This window comes from Ptychodera flava, chromosome 3 (genome assembly GCF_041260155.1).
Source record: "Ptychodera flava strain L36383 chromosome 3, AS_Pfla_20210202, whole genome shotgun sequence".
Taxonomy (NCBI): domain Eukaryota; kingdom Metazoa; phylum Hemichordata; class Enteropneusta; family Ptychoderidae; genus Ptychodera; species Ptychodera flava.
The window spans coordinates 4,151,407-4,170,961 of NC_091930.1; the positions used below are offsets into that span (position 1 = coordinate 4,151,407).

The 19,555-nt window shown below is 37.5% G+C and overlaps 1 long non-coding RNA gene across 1 annotated transcript in view; it reads left to right on the plus strand.

The window, feature by feature from the left end:
* The window catches only part of LOC139124630 (uncharacterized), a 7,693-nt gene extending 3,945 nt beyond the window's left edge, over nt 1-3,748 (plus strand). The window contains exons 4-5 of the long non-coding RNA XR_011549993.1: nt 2,958-3,100; nt 3,642-3,748. This is a non-coding gene — a long non-coding RNA (uncharacterized lncRNA). The remainder of the gene's footprint in view (nt 1-2,957; nt 3,101-3,641) is intronic.
* The last annotated feature ends 15,807 nt before the right edge of the window (nt 3,749-19,555 follow it).

Below are 19,555 nucleotides of genomic sequence, written 5' to 3' on the forward strand. Positions count from 1 at the left end.
AGAATCAACTTTGACAAAGTCAACAACGAACACACCAGTAAGGTATAACACAAGAAAGGGGAGAAACTCTCAAAAGCCGTTTCCACAGAAAGCTACTTTATGATAAACACGTCCCAATTTTACGAACGCCAGTAGTTTTCTAACATGTTGAAACGGGGACAGTACAATGTATGAGTTCATCGGTTGCTTCTTGGGGCTGCAAAACGCTGTTCGAAGCCGAGGAGTCAGTGTCTCGATGTGGTCCGTCAGACCGGAAGCCGGAACTAGAAACGTTTGACCTTCAGATTGTTTAATTTAGGCTCACATGATCGATACGGGTAAACAAATAACTCAAGATGATAAACACGGACGTGATAATCTACGTGCTTTTGACAACAGCCGGTCAACCTTCGAAGGGAGAAACTCACCGCTTCTTGCATAAAAACTGACAAGTATTTTCATCTTCAATATTCGGTCCTAATTTGACCAATATCGGCACACAGTCCATGTAGCCGACAATGAGATGCAAATGATATGCGGTCAAGGTCTCCTCAACTAACTTTCAGCTGGTTCTTCACTTTCTACTATTTTTTTAGTATTTTTTACAAAGGCACAGACTTATTCTACCTGCTACTTAAAACTGATAGTGATTTTGTAGCTCATTCTTTACTATTTTTCATAGTTTTTGGTAGCCGGTAACACACACTTCGTGTTCGTGTCGGCTACATGGACGATCTGCCCCAATATAGGCCTCATATCATTCGTTTTTGACTTACAATTAACATGCAAGACTAGATGTTTTGTAAACCTGCGAAGACAGATTGGAAGCACGACCGATCTATGTGTTAGGTCGGGGGGATATCGATGTCACAGTCTTTTCGAACGAAAACGGGGATGTTTAGGCGATAACAAAGACAATAATCGGTCAGTTGAACAAAACAAAATTTTTTGGACATCATATCTTTTTATGGCAGTTTTTTAACCGCGTGAAACACTGTGTTACAATATAATAAATATCTCTAAACCAAACCTTTGGGACACATCTTTTTGTATCAACGTTTGGACAAGCCTTAATGCAACTATCTTCTGTATGTCTGATGACTGTCGGGGGAAAACACTGTTTGCGCCGCTGTCGGACTCAGTCACTATGTCTTTCCCTTGCACGTCTGCTTCCCAAAAATATATTTTTATACAAACAACGTGTTAATAATATACCTGTCGATTTGATGTGTGAAGACACACTGATGACCAGTTATTTTATTAGTTTTCAAACCTGGTAAAAACATACTGCATATCGATTATGTCACCTCGCGAATGCGACGTTAGGTAGTTGAGTATATTATAGATTACTTACACTGATTCATTCGATTGAACTATCATGGTCTCCAACTAACGTTCATGGCCGAGAGGGCGAAAGTTTCAGGCCCAAGGGAATATAAGCTGTACATTGCATGCTTTCTGGGAAAGGAAAGCCGGTTTCCTTAGCTACCATGCAAAATCCAGCTTTGACTATTAAATTATGGATGTACAAAAATTTGTACATCCATGGACTAATGTTCCAGTCCTATTTCCAAGAATAACTTTCGAGCTGCGTAGCTAGTAATGTTGAGGTCAAGATATCCGAATCATTCGCGTTCGAAATGTTTCTTCATTTGTAGACAGAATACTCAACTCTTCTTGTGTTTGTTTTAATCTATCGCACGGGTTTAATTTAAAATTCAAAGGAAAACACTGCGGTGTATAAAATCTGCAGGCACGGTCGCAGTCACCAACCGACAACCCCACTTGTATTGTAGAACACACAACCGAACGGTACATGCGATATATCGCTCTAAAACTTGCATCGTATGTAAAACATGCCTTGTTTTGTTCTTTGGAAAAAAGGCTAATACGAGAGTGCCTTTATATATTGCAAGGACCATGGAGCTCCTTTTTAGCCCCATTCAAGGAACGATATGGTTGATAAACTGAACAAGTTGAAGGCGAACGCGTCGAGTTAATAATAGACAGTCGACTGTCTATGGGTTAATAAAGCATTTTCCGTCCTTGTTCTTGACTTACACGGAAATGTTCAGTACGAAGTCTGGTAAAGTTCGATGCGGTGTCAACGTCATTTTTGCCGGGCCAGCCACCTCTGATACGTTAGCAAGGTGCGTTGAACACATACCACGTATTAATGGGAGGTCCTTCTTTCAAGCCTGTTCGTTTACAAATGAATATTCAAGTTTGTTTTGCCCTCTGTTTGTTTATGAATACATGAATATAAAATGTCAACTAGTTTTACGGATCACCTCTGGACACGGCTTTTGAGAGTTTCTCCCCTTTCTTGTGTTATACCTTACTGGTGTGTTCGTTATTGACTTTGTCAAAGTTAATCCGGTGATAATCTGGTGACAGCGTCCACAGATTAGTAATTTACCCTTGCTTACTTTGGCAAATTAGGCAATCAAACTCATCAGATAATAGAGGCAACACAGTGACAAAACTTCGGAGCATGGAGCTCCTTTTAGCTCCATGGCGTAAGATTGTCAAACGACAAATAGGTGGCACGGCGTAGGAGAAAAAGAACTCACTACAAAAACCAGTGCTAACATAAGACAAAGAAACCAAAGCCGCAAAGAAGGTCGGTTGTGTAAATCTTTATTGGCAATACATATCGCAGTGAAACGTATTAAAATAAAATAAACTATAGCAAGAAGAACCTAGTGCTGACACCCCTACCCCCACCCCAACCCCTGGGGACGGACATTTTTGCTTTCCCCTATGGTTCGTTGGTCGTCTTTATTTGTACTTAAGTTTTGAATAACTTTGAATATAATTTAAAGTTGTACAAAGTTCAAAAGTTGTACCATTTAGTACCTCAAGACGTTTCCATTTGAGTAATTCTTTATTTTTACTGCTTTGTATTGTCATATGAATGATTAACACAAGGTGGTACAGTGTATTTTGTATCATTATGAAACCATTTTGTTTTGTAGGCTACATTCACCTTGTGGAGCCGACACGAGCCAAATGACAAAGGGGGTACCGAAAATTGTATCGAAATCCGGGCGGGCGATGATCTTTGGAATGACCAGGAATGCACTGATAAGCTGAAATCAGTGTGTGAAAGAGACTACTAGTGAGTATATCAGATGTATATAGTAAATTATAACTTTAGCAGTTGGTCGAATTCCAATCTTGAATTGTTTTGTTCTGTTGGAAGAACACAGAGCGCATAGCTACCAGATAAAACTGACAAATAGTTTATCAAATGTTACAGCTGTGTACATTTAAGGCGCAATTTCTCTTTCATTTGTTTCATTGTCGATTATTTTGCATGACTTATGACTATTCCATGCGATTAGACGAGAAAAAATCGTCGACATACTACACGAATTCGATACAGAAAAAATGTGTATGACTTTGAAGTAATAAAGGGTAAATTGTGTAGCCATACAGGTAGTCTATAAACCCAGATATAACAAGCAATATTTGTTTTACATTTCTACCTATTTTTAGAAAGTAAATCATTAATAAGTCGAAAGATAATTCAAAAGATACATTCAGAGAGAGAGAGAGAGAGAGAGAGAGAGAGAGAGAGAGAGAGAGAGAGAGAGAGAGAGAGAGAAAATAATTAACATCAGTTTTATATTTCAACAATTACTTTTTTCTTTACGCAGATACCGGAAGCACAAAATATATTACCCTTCGTTGATGTCAATCAAATTTTTAAGAAATAGTTTTTAATCTTTCAATCAAATGTATGGTTTTGGTGTAGTTCTGTATCGTTCTGTACTATTCTCTTCATAACCACATATATTAACCTACAACCAAACCTGCAAAAAGTTGTCACTCCGTACCTGTGAGAATTTCATTGCCAGATGAATAGAATTAGGATGCCAAAAACCAAGAAGAAATTGGTTATGAACTCAATTGATCAGTAATTTCTATTTGATTAAATATTAAAACACTACTCATAGCAAACAACATCGTCAGATGTAACTTCTCTTGTAAATATATACAACCTTTCCCTTGTAAGGGACTTTTTATGCCACACTACTAAATTTCGTATCATTCGAGAAAGTATGGGATAATGATCTCATAACCTTCCTTCTAACGTGTCTATAATTTAGATATGAAACTTTTAATGGGATTTCGACGCTGCCTCGACCTATATCGGACTCACTGATAATACCTTTAAGAAGCGATTCCCTAATCATATGCAATTGTTTCGTAACGAAAGGTATCGGCACTGCACGGAGTTGTCCAAGTACATACATTTGGTCCTTGAGACAAAAGAACCAGGTCTTTGACATTTCGTAGTCAATCATTGACAAAGCACCAAGTTACTCTAACATAAGCAAGAGATGCAATCTTTGTATATCAGAAAAACTACACATTATCAATTCTGACAAATCTACCGTGACGCTATTAAACAAACTCTCGGAGTTGATTTCAAAATGTCGCCACCAAAACAAATATTTATTTATCAAATTTTAACTCCATCTACAAATAGAATGGTACGTCTCGATAATACACATATAAGACTGTCGAGCTAAAACTCCTTTCACTTCTTCTGTCTGATGATTGCAGGATTCATGGAAGTTAAGTAACAGATATACTTGAAGTAATTGAAGTAATTTGTGTCATTATTTATGTGTGTGTGTGTGTGTTGTATGTCAGGGTGACCGAATGGTTGGCCGAATAATGTCACGGATTCTCGCTGAACGTGTGTTCTTAATTCAGAAATAAAAAGCAAAGAAAGCACATTCGAGATTGAAGGTTGGTCCACGTTTAACGTAAACGAAAAGTTTCCATATTTTGACTGTCATTCTATGATTTCAGGGTGACAAAAATGGTTGGCCGAATAATGTCATGGATTGTCACAAGGCTTTATGCCGATGTATCTCATAATTTCACTGCTTTTAAAACCCCCTCTTTTGGAAAAGGGTCAAAAAGCATTTCATCAACTCGGCGGAAAAACTGACAAACATTTCATGAGCGTGGGTTCTATCTTCTATTTGAATAAACAAATTGGCATATTTACTAGTTGTAATGTACCAAGGAATCCTTAAAATAGAACGTGTCAATAAAACTGCATTGACGTGTTGATTTCATATGAGTCATGAGGGGATTGGCCGGCACAAACCATATAAGCTTATCTGGGATCTCCCCCGAACGCGGAAACATTCCGCGTTACAGAATTGATGGCTTATGACCCAGGAAGTAAATTAACTACCGATCGAGTATAACAAAAGATTACAATGTCTGTGAAAATGACACCATCCGAAGTCTATGACATGACTTACAGTTCAAGTCGCGTGTCGAAGACATGATGACACCATCAGCCAATGCCTGATGAATAAATGTCACTATTTCACTAGCCCCTTGGCCTTTTAGGTCTCAATAAAAACTATTAATAAGTCGTTTGCTCTACTTCTCCTTTACTGTATCACCTCTTTTTACTATATGCTCCGCTCTGAATATTTGCTTCGACTGGACATGCATTTGTTCTCACCGAACAACCAGAAGTCTAATGAGGTTTTGAAGTCTACGGGCTTTTATACGCGATCACAGCAAGCTACGCGGTTGCACACCACTAGTACTGAATTGCGAGTGTTTCCGCCGAGTTGCTGAAATACTTTTTGGCCCTTTTCCAAGATTGAGAAAACTATTTTGTTTCCCAATCCTCGCTATAATCGACTAAGTGACTAATATTTTAGTAGCTGTGCCGGTGTTTGATTTGGCCAAGGGTATGTAGCTAGTACGAGGGATTTGGGTTATTGTCATAGTCGAACTCCACTAACACGCTTGCTCCGTTCTTACAAAGTTCATCAGTTACCCATACACCTTGTACCCACAACTCTTATCCAATACTAAGTATTCCCCATTGAAAATGACCCATTCCTGTTATTCTGAAAGCATTTTACTGACATTCTAACTTGACTTTAAGGTCATTGTAAGTATTTAAATTTCCGGCCACAGTCCAAGCTGATCACTGGCCGAATTTGTCTTCGCTTTGTCTCGTTTTTAGCCCAGCTTGTCAGGCCAATGTGGCCTAACTATGGACAGTACAATATGGCAGGGCCTTCAGAATCACTGTGTCACATATGCTTCGAAGAACGTACAGGGAAAAAACAGCGCCCTCACCCTTGCGCAGTTTCTTTTGTTTTATTACGTTAGGCTTCATCTCCAAACAGTACAAATACCGCTAAGGACTGTCCTATCGCATCTTCAGAGGAGTGGTGGCGTTATATAACTTGTAGGCGTACACCTCTGCCTAATTCAGGCTCATAATTGTGAAAGAAGGGGGGAGTTACTATTACCGTGCAAAATAATTGTCCATGTACCTAGAATTTGGGAATTAGAAAGCAAATATATTTTGCTTTTATCACATCGGAATTTATTACAGAAATTTAACCCGAATTTTCTGTTGTAATTACATTATACTGCTATACAAGACGGAAATGTTTACTCCGCTTTGAGGGCTTGGTGACCTGGGGCATTGCTACAAGCCATTTTAAAGCGCCATCACCCCGTCAAGTATAATCCAAACGACTTACTGTATCATCTGGTTTGATATATAATATCTGTCGCTTGCTAGTCATCTTGTAAAACAAGTTAAAGTGGTGGTGCCCATAAAACCGATTGGAAGCTCACTCTTTTCAAACTCTCAGGTATACAGAGATTAGATTTTACTTTGTGTATACGTGTTATAAGTTTATGACGTGCCGTCGGACAGTGGTTAGGGTAATGGACTCACTTTTGGAGGATGCTAAATTCTAGACTCCAAGGGAAATGGGTACTTTATCATCTAAGTATGCATTCGTCTATTGGATGATAGATTAAAAATTAGCATAGTACGTTATCTAGAATGTTTATCTTCAACCGTCCACTATTAACCAATAATTGCAACAGACAGGTTGCTCTCTTGTTCATCACACTGGTCAGGTCAAATTGCACACTGTGTACTAAATAAAGTGCATCTCGAGTCCAGCGAAACTAGGTGCATGTAGAGTGCCCAGATTTACCTGCACTAAGCTACACAGCAGTCTTGTTAAGCACACGGAGTTCCACATTGACCTTCGTAATGATCAAACTATTACTTTGATGTAGAACAGATCTCTCCTACACCGTGACCCACTATTTACTTGACTTTGCTTGAGCGAAGGCTGTCGTTACTGACCGAATGACCATGGTTCACTCTTTAATTACATAACTGTAAATAATGGATTTTGCGAAACGTTACTACTCAGTTAAATGAGAGAATGAATTTCACAATGCAAAAATTGATTGAACAAGGTGAGAATACCTACGGTATTGAGAATTTCAGTGAAGTTCTCTCCCTAGTCCAAAGGTCGGTCGCTTTGAATGAATCCTTGTAAATCAACTTTATGTGTGAGAAAACTGACACACTCTGTCATCTTTCAAAGGAGAACAAAGAAGTAAAACCATAGAACAATTGACGTCAACAATTCTCGTTCGAGAACTATGGAAAACAGTGCTCACTCTCTTATCACTAAACAGCTTTTTGCTTAGCCTTTCACAAATAGATTTGTTCCTCTGATTAGGCCGCCGCATTCGGCCGTTGGTTGCAATGGCACTAAAAAAAAAACGACATTAGCAATGTTTGTGGACCAATAGCAGCTGTGTGTAGCTTAGAGTATTGTGGCCAATATTAGCCAAGGAGTGCACCTTCAAATGTCCCTTCTGTATGACGATTTTTGTATCCCGGTGTCTTTCTTCTTGGGTTTCATTGAGACATGGACGACTTGCAGCGATGTCTCGGGTGATGTTGACATCTCGTCGTATACTTTATGAAGAAGCCTGTTCACACAAACATTTTTATATTTATGCGCGAGGCGTAATAAAGTAAAGCCTCAAAATTAAGGTTTTCCTTCTATTGGTAAAAATTCCCTAAAATTGTGGGCATGGGTATATTCGTGTCATTTGTGCTGCGTCAGACACGAGACTAAGTCGAGTGTCTGACGCAGCACAGATGACGCTCATGCTGATACGTTACAGGAACCGGCAATATTGGGTATAACATATAAGTATTAAGGGTTTTAACATGGCCTCTACCATATACTCTCACTCGAGACTATATGTCATACCCGCAAGACACCTTAGGTTTGTAGTTATAATTGTAAAATGGTGTATTTGTCCACGCTACCTCATAAAGAGTGATACTCGTTCTTTGAGCCCTACGCAATATAGCACCAATTATTTTAGGAACATTTTTGAGTATATATTTTCATGACTAATTTAACCATGTGAAGACGTATTCAAAACGTAATTTTATTGACCGTTCGTTTCTGATACTGCGGAAATCAAATACTTCCAAACCCAGTGAATACGGGTCTTTTCACAGAATTACACGCCCTTTGACAGATTACGCTTCTAAGGTGGACGTAGCATATTGGTAAAGGTGTATCGTCAAAAATGTATTATATTCCGGGGAAGTTAGCAAAGTGTGCTTACCCAAAAACAAAACGTTTGGCACTTCGCGCATCGAAATAGAAAGATTTGAACTTTTGTTCAACATTTCCATATAAAGTTTTCTGTTTTAACATTTTTTTTTATTTCGAGTTCTCCCCTTTTACAACAGATGACTTAGTTGAGAAAAAAGGAAAAGAAAGAAAATACAGAAAATACATACACATACATCATACTTCTATTTCTGACAGAGGAGTCATACTTCAAAATTCGACCATTTGTCTAAAAACTTTCTGTATCTCTCATTTCTTTTTGCAATATAAAGTTCAGTCTGCTTTGAAGTTCTAATATTTAACTTCACTAATCTTAAAGAAGGGATTATCAACTTTATTTTGCAATCAAAAATTGTTTTCTTTACTATCAATAACAGATGATTCAGAAGATCCGAGAAAGAGGTGTCACCCAGCAAAATTTGTTTAGCGGATAGTTTCTGTGGGGCTTCAGTCGAAGCACCCCATAGTAAAATGAAACCTTCCAAATACATTGGATACTTTCACATTGTCCCCGAGGCTATCTTCCGTCCAGTTTAAGCGTTGTATTCATTGCTTCGCTTCGATAAAGTTTGTGTGAGATATATGATAGTGTGTGTACTTGCGTGAGTGCTTCGCGAACGCTATGACGAGTGGAGAGGGCGCAGTCAGAATTATAACATACATGGCTCGGTTACTGAACCAATCTTTTTTGAGATTGGGGATTTGGCCGAGCGGTTTTGTTTTTGGCCTCTGTGCTAGGGTACCGTGCGTTGTTGGTTCGAGCCCGATTGAAACCATCGTATTCTCTACCCTGGGTTGATAGTTCTGCTGGTGGACAGAATTGTCCCCGAGGCTGTCTTCCGCCCAGTTTAAGCGTTGTATTCATTGCTTCGCTTCGATAAATTTGTGTGAGATGTATGATAGTGTGTGTACTAGCGTGACACAAGATCTCATAATTTCCGTGCTTCTGAAACCCCTTTCGTACGGAAAAGGCGAAAAAGCATATCCTCGACTCAGCGGAAACGATGAAAATTCATTATTAGCCTAACTTCTATTTTCTATTTGAATTTGGAATATTTGGTGCCGTAACGTACCACGTATTCCTAAATATATAACGTGTCAATAAAACTGCTTTGACGTAATTCAGGAGAGAGGAGGAAATGTTAAAGTGAGAGGCAAAGAATGTAAATTAAGGGGCTAAGACTGTCTCGTAACACTCGACGACGATGCATTGGGACACTGAAACTGGAAAGCATGCTGTATATGTCGTATTTTTCATGACCATGAGTAAATGTGCCTAAAAATCATCAGAATTCAGAAGAAGAGGACATGAACTTCTGTTTACATACGATCGGGTCTGTGAATGAGCTGGTGGGAGAATTGCAGTGTTGTAAGTGTTGTATCTGGGCTTTGTAAACCAGAGGACACTGTGTTCCACTACCTTTTTTTGGGGGGGGGGGGGACTTCGCAGAATTGCGCTGAGGGACATCCGCGTCTGATCCAGTTGTCAAACAAATTGTGTATTATTTTGTAAGAAAAAGTCGATATGCTTGCATTTCAGGCAAGTAATTGTAGAAACGTATCTTCTCTGCTCTCAATTAGACTCGGTCTGACTACAAGCAAGTTATAGTATCAAGTGTAGTGTTTAATTACATAACTTCTGATCAAAGATCAAAATATAAGCCTTAAAATAATTTTAAAACCAGAGACCACCGCAAGTTTCAGATATTACCTGCAAAGTACACACAACACAGCAAACCCGTGAGTGCTCCCAGGTGACCCGCAGTATGCGAAAATGCGGACGACGAGTTTGGTTTGGAGGACATTGTCAGAAGGGCGCGTCATGACTGCAACTCCAAGTAGGCAATTATAGTCATTGCACAACTAGTTAGGTCTGTCATCACCTTTTATCGTGGTTACATATTGAAGTTTCCGTTTCCATGGCATTTTCTAGAAAGATTTTCTGGCGAATGTCACTAAACCGGGGGACTAATATCATAGGAAACTACAGTGGCTCTTAATACTATTCTTTGTCGGATATAATCGTTAGCACAAATCACATACTACTCGAATCAAGTTAACAATTATGGCGGCGTCAGTATCGTTTTGAAATATGTGCTAATATCACAATAAATATCATGTTAATGTTGTTTCTTTGATATATGGTGATGTTTAGACTGTTATCCACACGCAACAACTGATAACAAAAACAAAATACCTGCGATTTGAAGAATATAGATTAAAACTAATACAGCTTCGATAACTCTAGTGTCTTCAAAACATTCTACGCAACAAATCAGCTGTCAGGCATATTTCTGGAAAAGCTAGACTGATTTATACAGAGTGTTCATGTGGCACGACGAATCCCTATGCAAAGCTTTAAGGTGTAAATTAAGTGGATGACAAAGAAATACCAAAGACATAACTGTTTCATTTTTTAACTCTTTTGAAAGATAATGTGACGCTGTATTCGTTTTCGTTCAAGAAGTGTAGTGATATTGTTTTCGCCATGATTGTTAGCGCATTGAATTGTGTCGTTCACTGAACTTAAATGTCTAATAAAGTGGAGACCCTCGTGCATGTGTCTGCTTGATCTCTGCTCTGATCTGTTTGAATTATTATAAGTTCCCAGTTTTTCATTGTAGAGATATGATTAAAAGAGTGTACGCGTGGTCGCAGTATTAATTACTGTGTGGTTTGCGACTGATTCGCTTGCTGGTATAACCAAACAAATTTTTCTGACTAGCTTTGAGTCAGTAAGGTTCAAGTGAAAAGTATATATGTACATCAGATTTAGATGTTTCCTGCGAAGTATCACCATTGTTACCAGAACTTTTTTGTTCTTTTCCTATTTTACCGACTCGTCTTGAAAATATGCCATATATATATATATATATATATATATATATATATATATATATATATATATATATATATATATATATATATAAATACGGCTTATAATATTATATCGTACACTCCCTCATCTTTTACAATGTTTGGCCTGAGTTACGGCAGAGGTGTGTACCTTGTATACCGCCACCATTCTACGGAAGACGCAAAAGGACAGTCGTTTTGCGTCGTTTGTAACGTTTCGAGATACAGGCGTCGTAATAAAACAAAAGATATTGCGCCAGAGTGAGGGCGCTTTTGAGATTAAATTGATTTTTGTTCTCGAAAAGATGGCGTAACTTTGTCCGAGTTAAATATTCGGGTCTGTGCCATGTTTGAAATTATGTATAACTTTGCAGAACGTTCGTGTAGACGAAAAGTCGACAGGCATTTACTAAGTAAACGAACGTGAGCGGCGTATTCCTCCCTTGCGCAACGGGCGACTAGAATTGATTGGCAATTACCCAACAGGGTATTGATATTATTCCTAAGGTAGTTCACAAGTACAAACGAGGAATCGTGGTAGGAATACTTCTTGTATTTTACAAATAAATAACTTCGGAATCTCGGTTTATGCATTTGATAAGTAAATTATTCCCTAATACCTTTCTTCGCTCAGCTGGAAAATGCTCGTGACGTAAAAACCGTGTCACCACTCTTGTTTGACACGTGGTGACATGGTCATTACATTTAATTACTCGTGTTTTTCTTTCTCTGAACGAAGAAAACTATTAGAATTATTCGCGAAAAGAATATTGCAAAATATAACAAGGCCCAATATTGGTTTTACAATGAATTTTCTATAAATAAACACTATCATTAAAAGTAAAAATTTTCAATATTGGTTCACTTTTTTTCAATTTCTTCAAATGTCGTAGCCCTGTTAAACGACAAATAAACACACTTTTCAAAAATAGCTTGATCAATGTGAGAATGTAAAAAGGGGCCCATAAGGCCCGGCCAGACGTGCGGTATTGAGAATTTCAGTTAGATCTCTTCGCGGTCTTACGGTATAATGCGCTTCCGGAGCAGATATTGGGATTCTCTAACTTTTACAATTATTCTCTGATCTAACACTCTTGGGTTCATTTTAAAACTCTTGGTGCATTCATGTAATAATATATAAACCAACGCATACTTAGCAACGTCCATGGTTGCACTTGAATCGTTGTTGTCGATGAGCCGTTCAAGTTCCTACGCTGTTTAAATGGAAAATATTGTCGTTTTAGTTTGAGGCTCATCCCTCATCGCGGGCGCTCATCATGTTCCAAACTATCGCCATTCTTTCAACGCTGCAGTCAAAACTACGCGTAGGGTCACGTGACCGGGAACTTTTCAAAACACTATCTCCTGAAAGTAGTCATTCAAATATCGTCTTAAATCGTTTTATGTGGATTCAGTTGGGACTAGACGTACATATATACAGTATTCATTCGGCTGATTATAAATTTTAACCATAAAAAATATAAAACATTGTCATTTAAAGTTTCACAATGAATATTACAGTGTATCAAGGCACAGAAACTCCATACACATTGAGACAGCTGTTTTAGCGGTTATCTCGAATTTGTATGCAAAGTGATAATTTGCAGATGTCGTTTAATGAAAGAAATGAACTTCTCGCCTCATTTAGCTGTAAAAGGAAACTAAAACCCTCCCACACCTTCTTATGAAGCTGATGACTTTTTACATGCCTTGCAGACATCTGGCTGGCCACCTTGAACATTTCAAAATGTCAGGGGGTGCAATTTTGCAATTTTTTTAACTTTGTAAGCTTCGAAGATCTAAACAATCACCCAGAATGATTGCGGGGTCAAAATGTTTGGATTTTGACCTTGACCACTGATTTGAATTGATTGAAAGGAGATCCTTGGGCGAGCTTTGTGTGGTAATTAGAGCTGTCCTGTGGTATGTGTTACTGCCATGGCATGTTTACGAATGTTAGAACCATTGCACGGTCAAAAATCTTAGGTGGCACCAAGATTTGGGCGTTTGGCACTAGACTATGAACGAGACATGGGAAAGTTGCTACCCTAATTCTACTTCCTGTTTTAAACGGCCAAACATGCATCAACTTAGACATGGAAATCTTTAACCCCTGCCTTTATCAAAAGGTTACAAAGTACACAGTCACACTTTATTTATAACAGCAAAGATATTCGATACCAGAAGAGTTTGATCACACTGGAAATTGAGAGTTTTAATTTGTTATAAACCAATTGACGGCCTTGATTCGATATTTCCTCGATCTCTCGTAAACGATAGAGACCAATAAACCTACAATAGAAAGTAACCAACTGTGGTTACTGGTACGGCCACTGCATTTATTTGTTTGGCGAGACATTTTTTTATGAATTTGCCAGACACATTGTCAGAGTGTTGTCTCGTATTTATGTAAATGAGTCACTGACTTATTTTATAGTTGATACGATTTGTTATATCCGTATTCGTTAAAGAGCTGAAGTTCCTTTTATACTGTTTGTTAACTAAGATAAGGAAATTTGGTCTGAGTTAAGTTTATTTTAATTTCTAACTGATTTCCACGTTTACTGAGTGGTTATGTTTGTTGAATTAATGGGTATGGGCATGATATCAGCCTCATAGTGGACTACCCAACCATCACATTTAGGAACGGCGGGTGGCCAACAGGTTTGCCAGTCTGTACCGTGCCAAATACAACCTCTGTTCATTGAATACATGTGTTGTCATCCAAACGCCGCACGAAGTTTGCAATAGGATAAAGCGGAGCGTCTTTGTACATCCCGAGAAAAACCCAAAGCTGTCAAGTAAGTGTAAATTTGATGGAAGCAGAATCACACTATTTAAGGACGTCGCATTACTTAACGTCGAGCATCACAGGGCAGCATTTTAAAATGACCTGCAAATCGAGAACAAATGCTATTTTTGACCGCGGAGTACATTAGCAGGTGAAATGGCAGATGAAACGCACACGAGTGAGGTGAATGACATATCATGTGGTACGGGTATTGTTTGAACAAAGCAGAACTAAAAAATTATATTATTTATGTTGAAACTTTAAAATTGGTTTGGTTGCTGAAAAATGCAAACTTATTTCAGTTGTTGTCACATCGCTGTGACGCAAAAGTGACGTAAGAAACGCAAGTATCCGGATTAAAGTATGTGTCAACAGTAACCAGCAGTTATTGCTCTTTGTTGGAAAAATACAAAAAATTATATTCAGCACTGTAATTACTACCACCATGTCTGGTTAGTTAGCTCTGTACATAAACGCAGCTGCTGGTGTAAGGTTACACACTCATAAACTAGTCATTGGGTTTATACCGCCTGCTTATTATCCCTGGTCTGGCCATGCGTTACCAGAAATACACCCTTATTCCCCGAGGCCTTAAGCCGGGATACTATGATGCGTCTGGTAACGCACGGTCACAAGGGTAATCAAAGGGTGCTATACTCAAATTAAGATCAGATTAATGCTGCTTAACATCACATCATAGGGTCCTTTTGGATTATGCCATTGTTTAAATATATATATATATATATATATTATATATATATATATACTAACCACGATTACAGACAGATAATCGCATTTATATACATGCAGTTGTAGTTTTTATATCTTCAAGGGTAGACCGCCCTCTACGGCGAATAGGGCTCTATTCATTAGTGCCTCAGAGGGGGGGGGGGGGTCACAACATTGCTCTGCCTCTTTTGGATCACACCGCCAAACAAGCAGCTGGCAGTTTTGTTTTTCTAACAATAAATTTGCTTCGATATATATAACTTTTCACAGTGGATTATTGAAGTGCACGTGTGTATATATTATATATATATATATATATATATATATATATATATATATATATATATATATATATATATATATATATATATATATATTTATATATAATATACACTCATGTGCACTTCAACAATCCACTGTGAAAAGTTTACTGGATCGTTTCACCACAAAAGTAATAGCAGGACCAATTCAACAAAAACCAGTCATTTTTGCATGCCTCGACTAAGTCAAAATCAGTCATTGATTTCATTAGGATCATCCAGGTAGTTAGCAGGCCGTGTGAACTACGGAGAGTCCGGTTTTCATAGTTACTGGTGCAGAAGACAACAACATTTAACTTTCAAAATACCCTGTTATGTTGTTTTATTTGGATTCATTTGGGACTAGACGTAGACATATGCAGTATTTATTCTACTGTTTTGGCGGCTTTCTTGAATTTTCATGCAAAGTGACCATTGTACATGTCGGTCAGTGAAAGAAATGAATATCCCGACCCCGTGTCAAAGGACAGCTTAACCGCTCTCACAGCACCTGGGAGGGGGGGGGTAATGTGCAGTTTCTCGGAAGCTGCCAACCTCTTGGATGGCTGAATCCTATCGTTATAATTGAATAATGCAAACATAAAAATTTAACCATAGAGTTTCTGACTGTAAAAAACACGATTGGAACTAATTTGGAATAATTGGATTATCATATTTTTTCAAATTTCTCAAAAGTGTAAGGTTCCCTTATAGTTGAATGTTGCAATATTGCAAATTACTCATAAACAAGTGTGTAACGTGAAAAGAAAAGCGGTTGAGATTACATTTGTAGATGAAATTGACAATACTTCGCCATCCAATTATCCCAAATTAGTTCCAATCGTGTTAACACATTATGAACTAAAATTTCACAACTTATGTTATTGTGTTTCAAGCCACAACAACTCTACCACATTGGAACATTTGTTTTGTCGGCTATCTTTTGAATTCCAATGCATATTGATAATTGCACATATCGGTCATAAAAGAATCGTTTGCTGATTTCCTTTGCACCTCATAAGATATTGGCATGATACATTCGATGTTCTTATTTTTAACTAACGAATTATTTGTACTTCCTTGCAGACTTACTACGGATACAAAGTTAAGAAATTTCCGGTACAAACTTGTCATGGGCATTTTACCTATAAATTGTATACTTTGTAATAAATGGGGCTTGATTGATCCCTCTAGCTGTACCTTTTGTAAGGAGATTGAAGAGAATTATTTTCGGTATTTTTTTGGTATTGTATCCACTCAGCCAAATTTTGGCATCATGTAAAATATTGGCTGTATAGTGTAACCCATACTAAGATGAGATTTAATGCTCTGCAATGCATACTTTGAGTTGATGAGCAATTCAATATACTATGTGATTTTGTTTTTCGTATGACTCGTTTTCATATGTGCTGTTGTAAACATTTAAACACTTTTCAAAATATCGATTTGTTTAAAATTCATGTCCTGTCTCTTTACAAGACCGAAAAACATACAGCTTTAACAACCGACAACCACGAGAAACTTATAAAGAAATAGGGAGCTTTTGTCACTCTTTTTGGTGATCGATTCTTTTTGCTTGTTTGTTTCTTCAGTCGTGTTGTATTGTTTGTTTATTTCCATGAAGCATGAAGCTGTTCCTCCTAGGCCCTCATCACGTTCTAGTCAACCGCCATTGTTTCAAAGCTTCATGCGATACTACGCTTATACTCACCTGACCAGGTTCTTTTCCAAAAACTATTTCTCAAAGGAAATAGTCCTTCAAACTACCCTGTTAGGTCGTGTTTGTTTTGGATTAAATGGGACTTTTCGTACACATTTGAAGTATTTATTCGGGTAACATTAAATTTAACTATAACAATATTGAATGTGAACACTGTTATTTAAAAATTCACAACTAATATTTCAGTTTATCAAGGCACACAAACTCCTTAGATATTAGAACAGCTGTTTTAGAGGATATTCTGAAATTTCCTGGAAGGTGATAATTGCACATCTTGATGAAAGAAATAAATGAAAGAAAGAAATTTTTCCACCTGTTTATCTGTCAAATGATACCGCAGGCACTCTCATTCATATCGCCTTTCTTGTTTTTTTGTTTTGCTTTTGTTTTGTTTTTGTTTTGTTTTTTTTTTGGGGGGGTAATGTGCAACCTCTCGGAAGCTGTTTCTAATTGGTTGGCTAAATCTTGCAAATAGACTCCAAATTGCTGTAAACTGTAACGATCGACCAATCAGATATAACAATCTGAGCACGTTGCATACCACCAGGCTCATTGGGCTTAAAGATAGGACATTTCACATGTCTTGGCAGCCATCTTGGATTTTCAAGCACAAGTTGGTTAATGAAAAATAATGAATTTCTCAAAGGAAACTAAAACCTCTCTCACAGCATCTCATGAAGTTGAGATATGACTTTTTACATGACTTGCAAACATCTGGCCTCAAAGTGTCCTAAAATATATAAGTTTTGGAACTAGGCAATATTTTTCGATTTTTACTTAAACAAGAAATTGGAGTTGACTAAACTATCGATTATTGGAAAGATGGTCAGCAACATCAGCTGTATTTACACTACAGTTGACAAAATAATCTGCATTTACAGTTAAATTAGTGAGTGTATCGTCTGTGAAGTCTAGTTACACTATAAAGGAACAGAATTAAGTTGCTTGAAGTTGAGACTAATGAGAGTGTTGGTAATTGATTTGATTTGATTTTGGAAGTAATACATTTAGAACCACATACCTATCGGCTCTTTGAGATAAAAGAGTCAATGTTAAATACACTCAAGAAAAGACACCCACATATTATAGATTCACCTGGTATAGTTCATTCTTAATATCGAGGGAAAAATATTGAACGTAAGTACCTGGTTTCCGATACACAGTATTATTTCTCTGACATTGAATTTTAACAAAAGCAATTATTCTGACTGTAAAACATTGTCAAATAAAATTTCACAATTTATATTACATCGTATTAAGGCATAAAAACTCATTGCACATTGGAAAAGCTTTTTGGCAGCTAATTGCACATGTCGGTCAACGAAAGAAATGTATTCCACGACCCTATTTACCTCTCAAAGCAAACCTCAACCACTCCCACTGCATCTTAAGGTGATTTTTAGACACGATATTTCACACGAGGATGGCAGCCATCTTGGCTTTTCGTGTAAACTTAGGATTGCACAAGTCAGCTAGAAGAGAAAGAAATGAAAGAAATGAATTTCTCGCCACATTTACCTGTCCAAGAAAACTAAAACGCCTCTCACACCATACTATGAAACTTAGTTATGACTGTTGACATGTGTTGTGGACATCAACCTGGCCATCTTGAATATTTTAAAATGGCAGGGTTGCCGGGCCTGCATTGTGCAATTACTAGCTTTGTAGGCTTCAAAGATACGAACAATCACCGAGAATGATTGCGGGGTCAAATTGTTTTGGTTTTGTCCTTGGGCACCTGATTTTCATGAATGGTAACGAGTTCCACTCGCGAGCTTTGTATTTGTAATTAGAGCTGTCCTGTAATATGTGTCATTGATGTTATGTATACGAATGTCAGAACAATTGCGAGAAAGAAATGATAGGTGGGCCAAACTTTGGGCTTTCGACACTAGACTATAATCAGGACATGGGAAAGTTGCTGCTCTAATGCTACTTCCACTTTCAATGGCGAAACATGCATCAGCTCAAACCTGAAACTCTTTTGCCCGTGTTTTTACAAAATGCTAAAAAGGACATAGTGACATTTTATTTATAGCAGCAAGCGAATTAGATAAAAATAGTTTGCTCATGCTGGAAATTTGAAGTTTTAATTTGTTTAAGTCAATTGACGGCCTTTACGCTAAAATGATCCGACATTTACTTTATATCTCGTAAACGATCGAGACCTATATAGCTACGATAGAAATTATCCCACGGTGGTAACCGGTACGGTTGTCTGACGTGAAATTTTTATGAAGCCGCTAGACATGTTGTTAGAGTAGGCTTTTGATGTGAATGAGTCACTAACTTGTTTTATAGTTGACACTATTTGTTATCCGTATTTGTTAGAGAGGTTAAATTTATAATTTGTTCACTAAGATAAAGGGAAATTTCGATGTCATTAAGTTAAAGTGGAGCTGCATCTTGGCAACAGAGTTTTTAATGGAATATTTCTCATCTTAGATGACAAGGAAACCCCCTCATACTATATATTTTCAAAAAGCGGCTAATCTGAAATTAGTATGGTAGCAATAGTTTACTCAAAGGATGAAAGAGATGTATACTTGATAAAACACAATTTTTATATTCATGTAAAAATTAATTGTCAAAAACTTGATACTATCTTTTCACTTGAAATAGAGAATACCTAGAATATGCGACTATTTTATATTGCAATATCTATCCTCATTCTAAAACTGGCATTGGCTGAAAGACTGACACTTAAAAA